A 13,107-nucleotide genomic window follows, 5' to 3' on the forward strand; every position below is an offset into this window, starting at 1 on the left:
TGATGGCTGAGGGCTGATGACAGTAGTCACCAAGGTTGTAGCTCCTGCTGGCCACAAGAAGGTGTGCGTTTCCGGAAACCTGTGGAGTTTTTGAAGAACATGTGTCAATGCGCTGTAGTAGGAGCCAACACCATTTTCTCTGCTTGTTAAAGGACAAGATGGTTAGTGAACTTGGTAGAACTTGGGCTTCCCCAGGGGGAGGTGTTAAGATGAGGGATATCAGCAATGTTAATAAGAGTCTTAGCAAAGAGTTCAGTGTTAGTATTCAGATTGCTGTTGGTGTCTGTGTAGTCCATTTGTGCAGCTGTAACAACATACCACAAATTGAATAGTTTATAGAAGCAATAGCAATGTATCTCTCATACTTCTCAAGTCTGGAAAGTCTGACATCAAGGTGCTGGTAAGGACTTGGTCTCTGCTTCCAAGATGGCACCCTGAATTCTGGACTTTCACTAGGCAGAGGCAACAGAAAGGTAAAGAAGGGCCACACCCCCTCCACAATGCCCTTTTATAATGGCATTCATAACAGAGTTTTCTTGACCTAAGAACTTTTCAAAACCCCCCAGCATGGTTGCATTGGGGGTTAAGTTTCCAGCACATGAACTTTAGGGGTCACTTTCAGACCGTAGCAGTATCCATACTCTTTCCCTCCAGCAGGTGCTAGATTAGCTCCCACATCAGTTCTCCCAGGGCCAAATCAATGAACCACTTTTCAGGCCCCGCCTCTCGCATGTTGATGAGAATGGCAAGTGGTATCAGATTAAAAGCCCTCCTGGGGCAGGGAGACACACTTATTTCTCTCTTATCCATGTGCCAGGCCACTTCATCATGGAAGGAAATTAAATTGGCTTAGAATGAATTGCTCTTCCCAAAGCCATGCGGGTCCCTAAGCCTTTCGAGACGGCTGCAAAGCTGAAGGGTTGATTATTGTTGCATAACAGATTGTTCCCATACTGAGTAGCTGCACAGTTTCTGTAGGTCAGGAAACAGGAAGTGGCTGAACTTGGGGTCTGCGGTGTGGAATTGCTCCCGAGGTTAGAGTCAGGATGTCACCTCGGGCTGCAGTCATCCGAAGGTTTGGAGTTGGAGGATTTGTTCCAAGGTGCCTCATGCACGTGGCTCGCAAATTAGCAGCAGGTTTCCGTTCCTGGCTCCAATGAACTCCCTTAAGGCCACTTGAGTGTTCTCATAACATGGCAGCCACCTTCTCCCAGAATGAGTGAAGCAAGAGGCAGAGTCGTGTCTAAGATGGCCCCATCCAAGAAGTCACATGCTGTCATTTCTGTGATATTCTACTGTAAAGCAGGTCAGCCCTACTCATTAGAGGAGAGGGCTTCCCAAGGGTATGAATATCCTTGGAGATAAGCACCATTTGAGGGCATCTGAAGATGACCATCTCCTGTAGGTAAATCACTTATAAGGATCCTCCCGTTTGACGTTTGTGAACCAATTTTATCTCCCAGGAGCTGTTGTTGCTCCATGCTGTGGATAAGAAAATGAAGGCTCAGAGAAGTGATCAGCTAATGTGGCAAAGTTAGAAAGTTCTGCAGGGCTGGAAATAGAACCCAGTGTTGTGGTTCTTAACCTGGTGGTGTTTCCATCGTACCTCACAGTTGTCATCAATCCTCAAGGACATCCCTTGCCGCCTTGTCTTCCAGAGACAATGTGAATTAGAAACTGCTATAGTAGAACAAAGGAAATCTTATTTATTATCTTAAAATTTTTTATTATACAGGTGACCTATGCTCACTATGGAAAAGGTGCAAAATAGAATTAAGGAGAGAAAAGATAAAATGAAAGAAAGGAAACATTCCCTGCTAATTCTACCACCCAGATCTACCACTGTTAATATCTCAGTGCCTTCCCCTAAAAACAAAGGAAATGGATTTAAAACACATTATGTTGACAGCATCTCCAGGGCAAGCTCTGAAGGAAACGCCATCCACTCAACTTCCCCTGCAGGGAGGAAGGGTGTGAAGTGGGACCTTGTGCGTATAGCGGGCTGTGTGTGCACACGTGCAGACGTGCACACGTGCAGACGTGCACACTTCTAGCGCTTCCCTGCCCAGATGGAGACAGGCTTGGCACACTAGCAATGCGCCACGTTGGCAGGGAATTGATTGCAACCTTAGTAGAGAGTGTTTCTTCAAATGAGAGGCAGGGCAGCTATAGCTCCAGGTGGCAGAAATGGCTTGCCTTCCGGTTTGGTTCGAGTGCCTCTAGGCAGGGGAAGGGTGAGTGAGTTCAGTTCAACCCACTTGGCCTTCTGAGCTGCCCGCTAAGCATGGGTTCCTGTGTGCCCCCAGGGCAACCCAGTGCCCCTTTCTCCTGATTCCTTACACATGAAATGTCTCCTACTGTGATCTTTTTCCCTCTGTTCTTTGACCGGAAGACTCATCTGCCTTGTTTCCCTGTATCTGCCTCTCATGCCAGCTTCAGCGTCTGGCAGCCCATATTTGTCAAAACATGTTGAAATGAATTAACTGTGTGGCTTAGGGTGTCCATGAGACAGTTGCTAAAGGCACCCACAACTTTTATCCAGAAGGAATGAGATCCTTTTCGGGTAGGGTAGTCAGAATCCAGGCACCTAATTCATTCCCCTCAAAACCAGGTCACCTCCATCCGGAGACAGAGAAGCTAGAGCCACACTTTCCTTCCAGGAGTCACAGGCACTATTCCAATGTGCTGGGTATCTGTTCTATCCTGAACTAGGAAGATGGAATGAAATTCACTCTGTTTCATCATTCTCACCCAATTTCAGCTTCGACAGATTCTCTCCAAGGCAGTGTCTGGGAGGTGCTAAGGTGGTGCTATGAGCTTCAGAGGGGAACTAAGAATCTAATGCAAGCTCATCTGCACTCTAGCAGTGTGAGCTGGGGAAGTTTTGTTGATGTCTCTGTGTCTCAGTTTGCTTATCTGTAAAATGGGTGCAATCACATGAGGTTTGCAGCAGGGTGGTATTTAAATGAGAAGAAAATGAAAGTGGCTGTGCAGTGCCTTGATGTACTGCATGTACCTAAGCGGCTATAGTTTTCCCTCTGGGAATTCCTCCTTTAGCCTTGAACATCTGAAAGCAGTGCCAGCCCCTGACCTCAAGACCTTTGCATGAGAAGGGCATTGGTCAAATCTGTGTAAGCACACCTGCCACTGAACAGCCTCTGTATTTAGTGACACAGACCACTGTAACATGAGGATGCTCTGGAGCACACTGCAGGCTTCAGGACTACATAGCCTCCTGGGCAGTGCCAAGAACACACTCCCAGCCCCCCATAGGGCTGGAAGGAATACCAGGTCCTACTGGGTGTAGTGTCGCACGCTTGTAATCACAGCACTCTGGAGGCTGAGGCAGGAGGATCGTTGCAAGTTCAAGAACAGCCTGGGCTACAAAGTGAGTCCAAGGCCAGCCTGAACTGCATAACAAGACCCTGTCTCCCTCAACCTAAAAAAACAAAACAAAACAAAACAAAACAAAAAAGACAAACAACAACAACAACAAAAAAACAGGTCCTAAGGGGAGACTACGGGCAGGAGAGAGTTCTGCATTCTGCCTTTAAGGGTCTGCTTGCCTCTTTGGCTTGGGTTGGAGCAGTGAGTCCTTTTCTAGGAGTTCAGGTTTTGGGGGCCGAAGCTGAAATTGTAGAAAAGTCAAAGTTTTAAATCGAAGGGCCAGGGCACTGTAAAATGGATTAAGTTTGATGCTGAGGGCCTCTGCCAATTGGCACCTTTCTTGGCAAAGAGGCTCCTGATGGCTGGGGCTTGCTTTCTGTGGCAACTTCTTTCCCCATCAAAACTTCTAACACCTTGAGAGTGCCCAACTCTCGTGAAACGTCATCGCTTTGACAATCAGCTTGTGTGAATGGAGTTACTAGGTCACACACTGCAGTATGTGACAAGGCAGAGTTAACTAGGGTGCTTTCTGAGACAGGGCCTGCATTCTTCGTGCTGTGGGACTAGAAATGTTCCCATCCGGCCTACAGCATCTGTGTCTTTTCACAGAGCACTCAGAAGGATTAGGGCTTTGCTGGCTTTGATTTAGACCAAGCTCCCTACCCCCATTTTATGGGAGAAACATTTAAGGTCCTAAAAGATGAAGTAACTTCTCTAAAGTCTCCTGGTGACTTTGACAAAGGACCCGGAGGGGAGGGGAGGGGGCCACACCACCTGTCCTGTTCCTACTGCCTGTCCCTCTTTCCAGAACATTTCAACTGAAAATGTTGTTTGTAGGGCAGTGACAGGGAGCTTACCTGAGTTTATTAAGAATGCAGAACCTCAAACCCAACCCAATCCTACTAAAACAGAACCTGCATTTTAACAAGGTCCCCAGCTGATTCCTAGGCACTTCAGAATCTGAGAATCACTGGTCTAGAGCTGCCCCCTCATTCCTTTCCCGTCATTACTTCAGCCCAACCCCAAGAGTCCGTGACTCTCCCTTGCTGAATTTAGCCCAGTTTCCACACACAGTATTCAAGGACTGCCATAGTCATTATGTACTACAGAGGAGTTTTCAGGGAGAAAAGGTTTCTGTCTTATTTTCTGACACTTTCCTTTCTCTTATTTAAAATTCTAAGAAGGAAAACCTCACTCATGGAGTCAATTTTAGAATGGCCAGCAGAATCCAGTACCTTGAACTCCTAGCAGATCAGGTAGGAAAGAAACTCACCTGTAACTGGTAGGGAAGACGCATGTGAAACCCCTTCACCAAGGTTTAAATCGGTGTACAAGTGTCCTATTGGGGGCCAAGGCTGTCAGAGGGTGGCCTTCACAAGCCCCCTCCGGGTGACAATGTTTTGGGGGAATAGGATGTGAAAGTTGAAGCTTCCCGATTAGTTTAACTAAATGTCCACAGGGGTGCAATAATGGTGACCAACACTACCTTTGCATTAGAACAACTGGGGGATCTTGATTTAGAAATACAAGACCTTGTGCTGTGGTCCTGGACTCTGTCTTCAGGCACTTGGGGTCAGGATTGGTCAAAGGTATATTTTTAAACTCTCCTAAGTGGTATAACTAAGAGTTAGACTGGAGAACCACTGACCTGGAAAGTTGTTTTCCAGGTTTACTATAAATATATGTGAAGGAGAATTTTACCCATATGTATAATATTTACAAAGTTCGAGTTTTCTAATTTCTTAACTGGGGAGTCATACTGGGGATTGAACTCAGGGTCATTCTAGTACTGAGCTACATCTCCATCCCTTTTTAGTTTTTATTTTGAGATAGGCTCTTACTAAATTGCTCAGGCTGGGTTTGAACTTGCAATACTCCTGCCTCAGCCTCCCAAGTAAGTGATAATTTTTTAATGATAATCAAACCACTAGGAGGTATCACTGGAATTGATTTCAAATGGCATGACCTTGACAATGACAATTTTGTACATGACCTATTCTTTCAGAATTTAACATGCCCAGCTACAACACTTGATATTGAAGACTGGCCCTCAACCATAGAGAATATCAAATTCTATGTGATAATGTACTTACTCCAATGATTGGAACAATTTTTTGAGACAGGCTCTCACTATGTAGTTCAGGCTGGCCTTGAATTCATTATGCATCACAGGTTACCTTGAACTTGCAGTGATCCTCCTGCTTCAGCCTCTCAAGTGCTGGGATTACAGGCATGCACCACCACGAGTGTCTGACTGGAACTATTTAACGAAGGTTTGAAAAGATATTAATGAGTTAACAGATCTAAATTCCAGGCACTGTTCTTTCCTTTGGTTGTTTGACATTGGACCAATTCCTTGCTTTAAAAAATGAAGCTAGGTGTGGTAGTATGCACCTATAATCTCGGTACTGCAGAAGCTGAGGCAAGAGGATCAAAAGTTCAAGTTCTGCCTGAAAAACTTAGCAACTTAGTGAGACCCTGTCTCAAAATAAAAGAAAAATACAAAGGGAAGAGATGTACTTCGGTGCAAAGGCTCTGGGTTCAATCCACAGTACCACCAAAAAAAAAGAAAACGAAAAAGAAAAAGAATGTTGCCAGGTGTGGTGAACACCTGTAGTCCCCGTTGTGTGTGAGAAGATAGCTTGAGCCCAGGAGTTGGGAGGCCAGCCTGTGCAATGCAGTGAGAGGAGGAGGAGGAGGGAGAGGGGAAAGGAGAAAAGAGCAACGTGTTGGCTGGACCACCAGAATTACCCGGAGAGCTGTTCAAAGCCACAGATTTCAAGGTCCCAGGCCTTGGAGGGAAAGGGAGACACTGGACATCTGGATGTTACAGAGAATCTTTGGAGGATCAGCTGTATTTGGGAGTCACTGGGCTAAGAAAACTCTCCAGTGCTTCCTGCTCTGAGAACCCCCGACAAGGACCCTCCTGAAGGGCATTCTTACATCAGAAGCAGCTGGCCTGGGAGCGGGGCCGGCCAGAGGGCAGGGCCTGCAGCCGGAGAAGGCAGAAAGCAGAGAACCGGAACAGGCATCATCTGGACTCCCTCCTCCTGGCCTCAGGTCTTGCACTCATTCAGCTTCTGCTCCGGTCTTCCTATAGTAACCACAGTCATTGTTACTCAGTGTTAAAGTGCCGTTTCATCACATTACCTCTAAAAACTGTTGAAAAGGTGTCCCTTAGGAGTAAAGGTCTTGGAGGAAATAATCCTCTTCCTGCTGCCTACGTCGCCTCACCTCACTCCTGCTCAAGTCCAAGTTCACAAGACTTTCCCTGGTAAGTTTGTTTAAAATGCAGGTTGCCGAGTATTCCCTGGACTCCAGTCCAGGAGATTTGGGATTTACCCAAAGAGTTACATTTTTACAAGCTTCCTAGGCATTTAATCTGCTTTTGGTCTTGTGTAATTTAGCTTGCAGGCTTTCTCAGACTTCTGTAATGGGAAGAATTCGCTGGATCCATGATAAATAAATGACACAGTCACACAACGAATATTATTCAGCCTTTTAAAAAATGAAGTAACTATATGTGCTACAAGGGTGAAATTAGAAGACATTATGGTAGGTCAAGAAGCCAGACTTGAAAGGGCACATATTATACGATTCTATTAACGCCAATGCTCAGGGTAGGCAAATCTGAACCAGAAAGTGGGTCCATGGTTGGCAGAGGTTGGAGGAAGAAAGCAAGAGGGAGTAACTCATCTGGGTGGGTCTCTTCACGCCGATAAAATGTCCTCCAACAGTGGCGGTCGTGACACAAGTTTGCGAATCCCAGAGTTAAAAGGGTGAGTTTTTTGGTATGTGAATTATATCTCCAGCTTTAAAAGGTCAACGAATCCTTTAGGCTGTTGTTTACAAAAGCAGATTCAATAGTCCCCACCCAAGATTTGTCACCTTCGGCGGAGGAGCCTCAGAATCTGTTTTTAATGCCTGTGAGAAATCGCGGCTCTGTCTTTTCTACCAAAGGATACAAACAGCAGCGCCACCATCTTAGACTTTGTTTCACCCTCGGCTGCTCCGCTCCACCCCACACCTGGGCTGCAGTTGTTACAGTTACGAGGAATGCCTGGGGCTTGGACTCTGAGAACAGCTCTTGCCAAGGACTTGCAGCTCCCCCTGCCCCAACCCGCCTCAGCCACTCTGCCCAGCAACCATTCAAGCCCTCCCCTCACGTCACCTAGACTGGCCAATCAGCATATATTGTGAACCTTCCATGCAGCCAATGGGGAGCAAGGTCAGCAGCTTCTGGTATTATGATATAAAGGCAGCCTGCTGCTGCCTCTCCCTGTGCTTGCTGCCTCACCTGAGAGGTGTAGTGCACCCTTCTGCAGAAGTAAATTTGCCTTGTGGACAAATTGAGTCTGGCGCTTGTTGCCGACGTGCCCAACCAGTTTGATCAAAATTAAAGATTAGGAAAGTAGTCCTTAGAGTGACGGTCTGCCCTATTCCTCTGCAGGGACCATCCCACCTGTAGTCATCAGCCTCCGTTAAGGCATAGATCTAGATTGTCACCCAAAGGCCTCGTACGCTCAGAAGTGGGACTTTCGGAAGGTGACTGGCTCATGGGGCACTGTACTTAACCGAAGATTAACCACTGCTGTTGGGCAGTGAGGCCTGCTCAGAAGAGGCGGAACTTGGGGCGTAACCTGGAAGGGTCTGTCTCCCCTCCCAGCTCCTCCCTTGTCTCTCTGCTTCCTGGCCACCATGGTGTGAGCAAATTTCCTCCACCTGACCCTCCCGTCACCCATTCTGCCATGGAGCCAGCTGACTGTAGACTGAAACTTCTGAAACTATGAACCAAAATACACCTTGAACCCTTTAATTTGTGGGTGTTAGATATTGTGTCCAGCAATGGGAATGTGACCGAGACAGCCTCTAAGACTGGGGCCCCTCCTGCCCCCTAGTATCCTGCCCTTCTTCACTATGGACCAGAGGTACCGACTCACTTCTAATGGCTAGAATCCAGCAGGAGTGACTGTGTATCACTAAAATATTGCTTTTATAAGATTGTGGGTTCCCACCCAAGAAATACTGTATACAAATGGCCAGCATGTAAGAAGCTGCCTGGCATCACTATTCCCTGGAGAAATACGAATAAAAAAATGAATCATCCACTCACACCTATTAGCATGACCACTAAGGAAAAAAAAAAAAGCACATGTTGGCCGGGATGTGGAGCAATTGGAATGCTTGTGCACTGCTGGCAAGAGTGTCAACTGGCATAGTCACTGTTGGAAATTGTATGGAGTTTCCTCAGAAAGCTAAACATAGATTTATCATATCCAGAAATTACACTTATAGGAATATAACCAAAAAAACTGAAAGCAAGAAGTAGAATAGTTATTTGTACGCTCATTTTCATAGGACCATTTACTTGAGATAACCAAGGGTGGAAGCAACCCAGTATCCATTGACAGATGGATGGGTACAGAAAACATGCCATTTGCATATAATAAAATATTATTTAGTTTTAAAGAGGAAGAAAGCTGGATGCAGTGGCACACATGTGTAGTCCCAGCTACTCAGGAGACAAAGATAGGAGAATTGAGCCCAGTAGCTCAAGGCCAGCATGAACAACACTGTGAGACCCAGTCTTAATAAAAGGGAAATTCTGACATATGCTACAACATGGATGAAACTTGAAGACTAAGTTAAATGAAGTCAGCCCAGCATAGAAAGACGAACACTGCTTGGTTCTGCTTGTATGAGGCATCAAAAATAGTCAAATACTGCAGATGCCAGGCATGGTAGTGCACGCCTGTAATCTCAGCACTTGGAAGGCTGAGGCAGGAGGCCCACTGTGAGTTTGAGACCTGCCTGGGCTACAAATTGAGTTCAAGGCCAGCCTGAACTGCATAGCAAAACCCTGTCTCAAAAAAGCCAAAAAAAAAAGGATTGCATATGTAACCACAGTTACAGACTTTAAAATAGATTATCCCTGGTGAGCATAATAGTACATTGCTATAATCTAAGCATTTAGGAGGCTGAGGCTGGAGGACTACAGCAATTTCAGGGCCAGGCTGAAATACATAGACTTTGCCTCCAAACCCCTCCAAATAAATAAATCCCCTGAGTTCTCGAGGACAGAACTCTGACTGGAGGCATGAGCAGCTGGACAGCAGGGAAGGGTGTAGAGATTTGCAGGGTGAGAGGAGCCTGCTCTTGGCTGGAGGCGCATCGTGGAAGTCATGTGGATGAGCACAGGTAACCCTAGTAGCCAAGAGCCTTGTTCGTTTTCAACACACATGCCTGTCATCAGGAAATGGGGACCTGGGACCAGGAATGTAAGGAACTTAGTTTTGCCAGCACCCTGAAAGAGCTTGGGAGCAGTTCATCCCCAGGGTCGCCAGAGCAGAACACAGCTCTGCGGACACCTTGACTTTGCCCTTGTGAAACCCAGAGCTGAAAAAAACAATGAAGCCAGTGGAGACTTTGGACCTGCAGAGGTGTAAGATGCATAAAACTAGCGCTATTTTTCAGTTGCTGTTATGGGTAATTTGTTATGGCAGCAATAGAAAACTAATATAAATATATATGTATATGATATTTATTGGTTTTCAGTATTTTCCAACCAAGTATCATTGTTATTCCGATGTTGCACAGCACTATTTATCATTTTCCACTTATCCTGCTGAAGCAATCACTCACAGCCCCTGAGCCTCTCCATCTTGCAGGCTTGAGTGTTCTACGCGCTGTTTTCCGGGTTCTCGGGAAAGACGCTCCTTCTGTGGGAGCTTGGCGTCTGGCTGGGGAAAGACTGAGTGCCTGCTGGTTGCTTCTAAGGCGCTAATCAATACTTACCATTAGGAAAACAACTCCGTGCGTCACTAAACTTTGACCTCTGTGCCCTAGAGCAGTCCCAAGATGCCAATTGATGTGCAGACAATCTACATACCTCACGAATGCAGTACTATCATAGACTTCCCTGAGTTAAATTTTAGAAGCTTTGGCCCTGACAAAAACATGCTGCTAAAGTACTGGCAAGCCTAGGATATTTAGAAAGGGTGCTCAGGTCAAAGTAATTAGCCTTATGCTTTAAAAACAAATCTTTTGGAGCTAGGAGCAGGGGGGCATGCCTGTAATCCTAGCACTCTGGGAGGCCGAGCCAAGGAGGATCACAAATTCAAGCAACGTGGTGACTTAGTGAGAGAGACCCTGTCTCAAAATTTAAATGAAAAGAAAATTTCTCTTCTTCTGCTTCTTCTTCTTTTTTATTTTTTGAGAGCTGAGAATGTAGGTCCGTGTGAAGGCTCTGGGTTCAATTCCAAATTGCACCCCCTCATCTTTAGATGGGTTCTGCACTCAGAATGTTGAGTGGGTAATGCGGACATAAAGTACCCCTTAAGCCAGCCCTGAAAGTAAGCCCATGCCTGTGGGTCTAAGACCACAAAAGCAAGTAGGTTGGTCCCCTAGAAATCACGAGGCCTAAAACATTTGAACTGCACTCCTCTTTTATCTGAAACTTTTGGAATTTGATTTCCTCCAAGGTATGTATTTTTTAGGAACCTTTTCTTAATGACACATCCACCCACAAAGCTGCTCTATTCCTGATATAAGGTGATTCTCCTGTTTTTCTGCATCAGTTCAAATGGGATCAACTGCCAAACAGATGTTTGCATTAAAACCAAATAGCTAATTTAATCAAGCTTTCAAGAGGCAGTTATTTTGACTAAGGGATCATATCTGAATGGCCTTTGGCAACATCTGATAGCCAATCAGAGCGGCCCACATACTCATGTGGAATTAAGGGCCACTGATGGCTCAGGGAAGAAAGGGTTTCACAGGATAGAGGATGGAAAGAAGTAACTGAGCCTCAGAAGAAAAGCCATTACAAACTAAGGAGAGTTTCCCTTCCATCTCTCTCCGGGCTTCTTGGCCTCCCCTCATGGCTTCCCTGTGAATCCTCTGCTTACTTATAACTGGCATGTCCAGTGGCCTCCATCAGCCTTGAGTCTGTATCACTTCCAGGTCTGTGGAACTCACTCTACAAACAAACTGCTCCTGATTCTGAGTTTGAGCTCGTGCAAGTTAAAATTCACGGCACAGGATTCATTTCAGAGAATGCTATGTTTGCATGCCTCGTTCTGGTCCAGTCAGCTGCACTAGCATGACTCAGGGGTCGCACGGTATGATAGGCTGGTTCCTCCAGGTGGTGAGTGCGCAGGGACAAAGGGACAGAAACCTCCGGAATATTTTCCAAACTGATAATAGCAGGTGCCTCCTTGCTCTCTCTTGTAACATTGTGCAAACTCTTCAGGGGTAGAAAACATTTTTTTATCCTTATCTTCACTACCACACTCAGCTCAGTGCCTTGTATGCATTTACATATATATAAAAAGTTGGGTGTGCCTACTTCCAATCATACATGTCTAAGAGTGTTTACCATAACCCATTTGAGTATGGAGGCAAAAAGACGCTCAGAGAGTTTGACCATTCCTGAGATCTTTCTTGCAGCACTGCCTCAGTTAATAACCACTACCATATATTGTCCATTATCCATGGGGGCAAGTATTGTGCAAACTGTTTTGTATATTGTTATCCCATGTGTCCACAATAACCCTGTGAAGAAATTCAAGCTCAGAGAAGTGAAGTAACGTGCCCAAGCACACACAGCTACAAAGTGCTAGGACCAGTTCCAATCCTAAATCACAACCTGACTCTTTAAGTTCTCCACTGCCCTTCCTGCAGTGCTGTAAGGAGATGTGACTGAGGCTGAGAGCTGAGGCTAAGAGGAGAAGTATTGCCTGGATCAGTGCCAGTTTTGTGGAACTAAACAAACCCGTTCCATGCTAACAGTTTCTGAAAGCTTTTGCGCATGGCCTTGGGCCTTTCATGGTTCTGAGGTTTTCCTACAACTCCTCTTAATTGAATCTTTCCAGGCTGAGCTGCAGGATTTAAGCAGTTCAACAAAAAATAAGTCTTCACGGAATGCCCTCCTTCCCTTTAGCTGGGTGAAGATGTAGCCCCAGGTTTCTGCTCTCACCACTGGAAAATAAGCCAGGAAATTGGAGTTGATAGAGAGGCACGGACGCCATGTTTTTTCTGCCTTCACAATGGAGGCTGAGACCCAGCTTGGCCCCTGCTCACCAAGCCCCATTCCTGGCTCAGGGCTGTGCTGCCCGGAGGAAGAAGCGCCCTGCTCTCATTCACATCCTAGTCCCTTCTGGTGCCTTGTGAACTAGTGGGTACAGTGCTGCTTCAGATGTACCCTGCTTTCATGTTGCTCACAGACATATGAATGGTTCATATCTGGATGATGTCTCTAATTTCTGTTTTGGCCAGAGAAGTCCAAATTCTCTAAGTCACTCCGAAGGGAGACAGTTGTTGTCCCTTGTTCCTAGAAATGGGTTTCTTAGTTTTGGTTGAGTTTTCTGTTAGCCACCTCTCCGCTAACCTTTCCCTAACCACCCACACACCCACCCCAGTTCCACCCATTGGAGCAATCCTTGAATAACGGGGAAGTCTGGGAGGACAGCTGGAGGAAGCCTGGGGTTACCCTGAGGGAGTTTGGATTGTTTTAGAGCCTTTTCCTTTCTTTTCTTTTCTTTCTTTCCTTTCTTTCTTTCTTTTTTTTCTTTCTTTCTTTCTTTTCTTTTTCTTTCTTTCTTTCTTTTCTTTTTCTTTCTTTCTTGCTTCCTTTCCTTTCCTTTCCTTTCCTTTCCTTTCCTTTCCTTTCCTTTCCTTTCCTTTCCTTTCCTTTCCTTTCCTTTCCTTTCCTTTCCTTTC

The sequence above is a fragment of the Chinchilla lanigera genome, unplaced genomic scaffold (assembly GCF_000276665.1).
Source record: "Chinchilla lanigera isolate Chin_1 unplaced genomic scaffold, ChiLan1.0 scaffold00020, whole genome shotgun sequence".
In the NCBI taxonomy this organism is placed as follows: domain Eukaryota; kingdom Metazoa; phylum Chordata; class Mammalia; order Rodentia; family Chinchillidae; genus Chinchilla; species Chinchilla lanigera.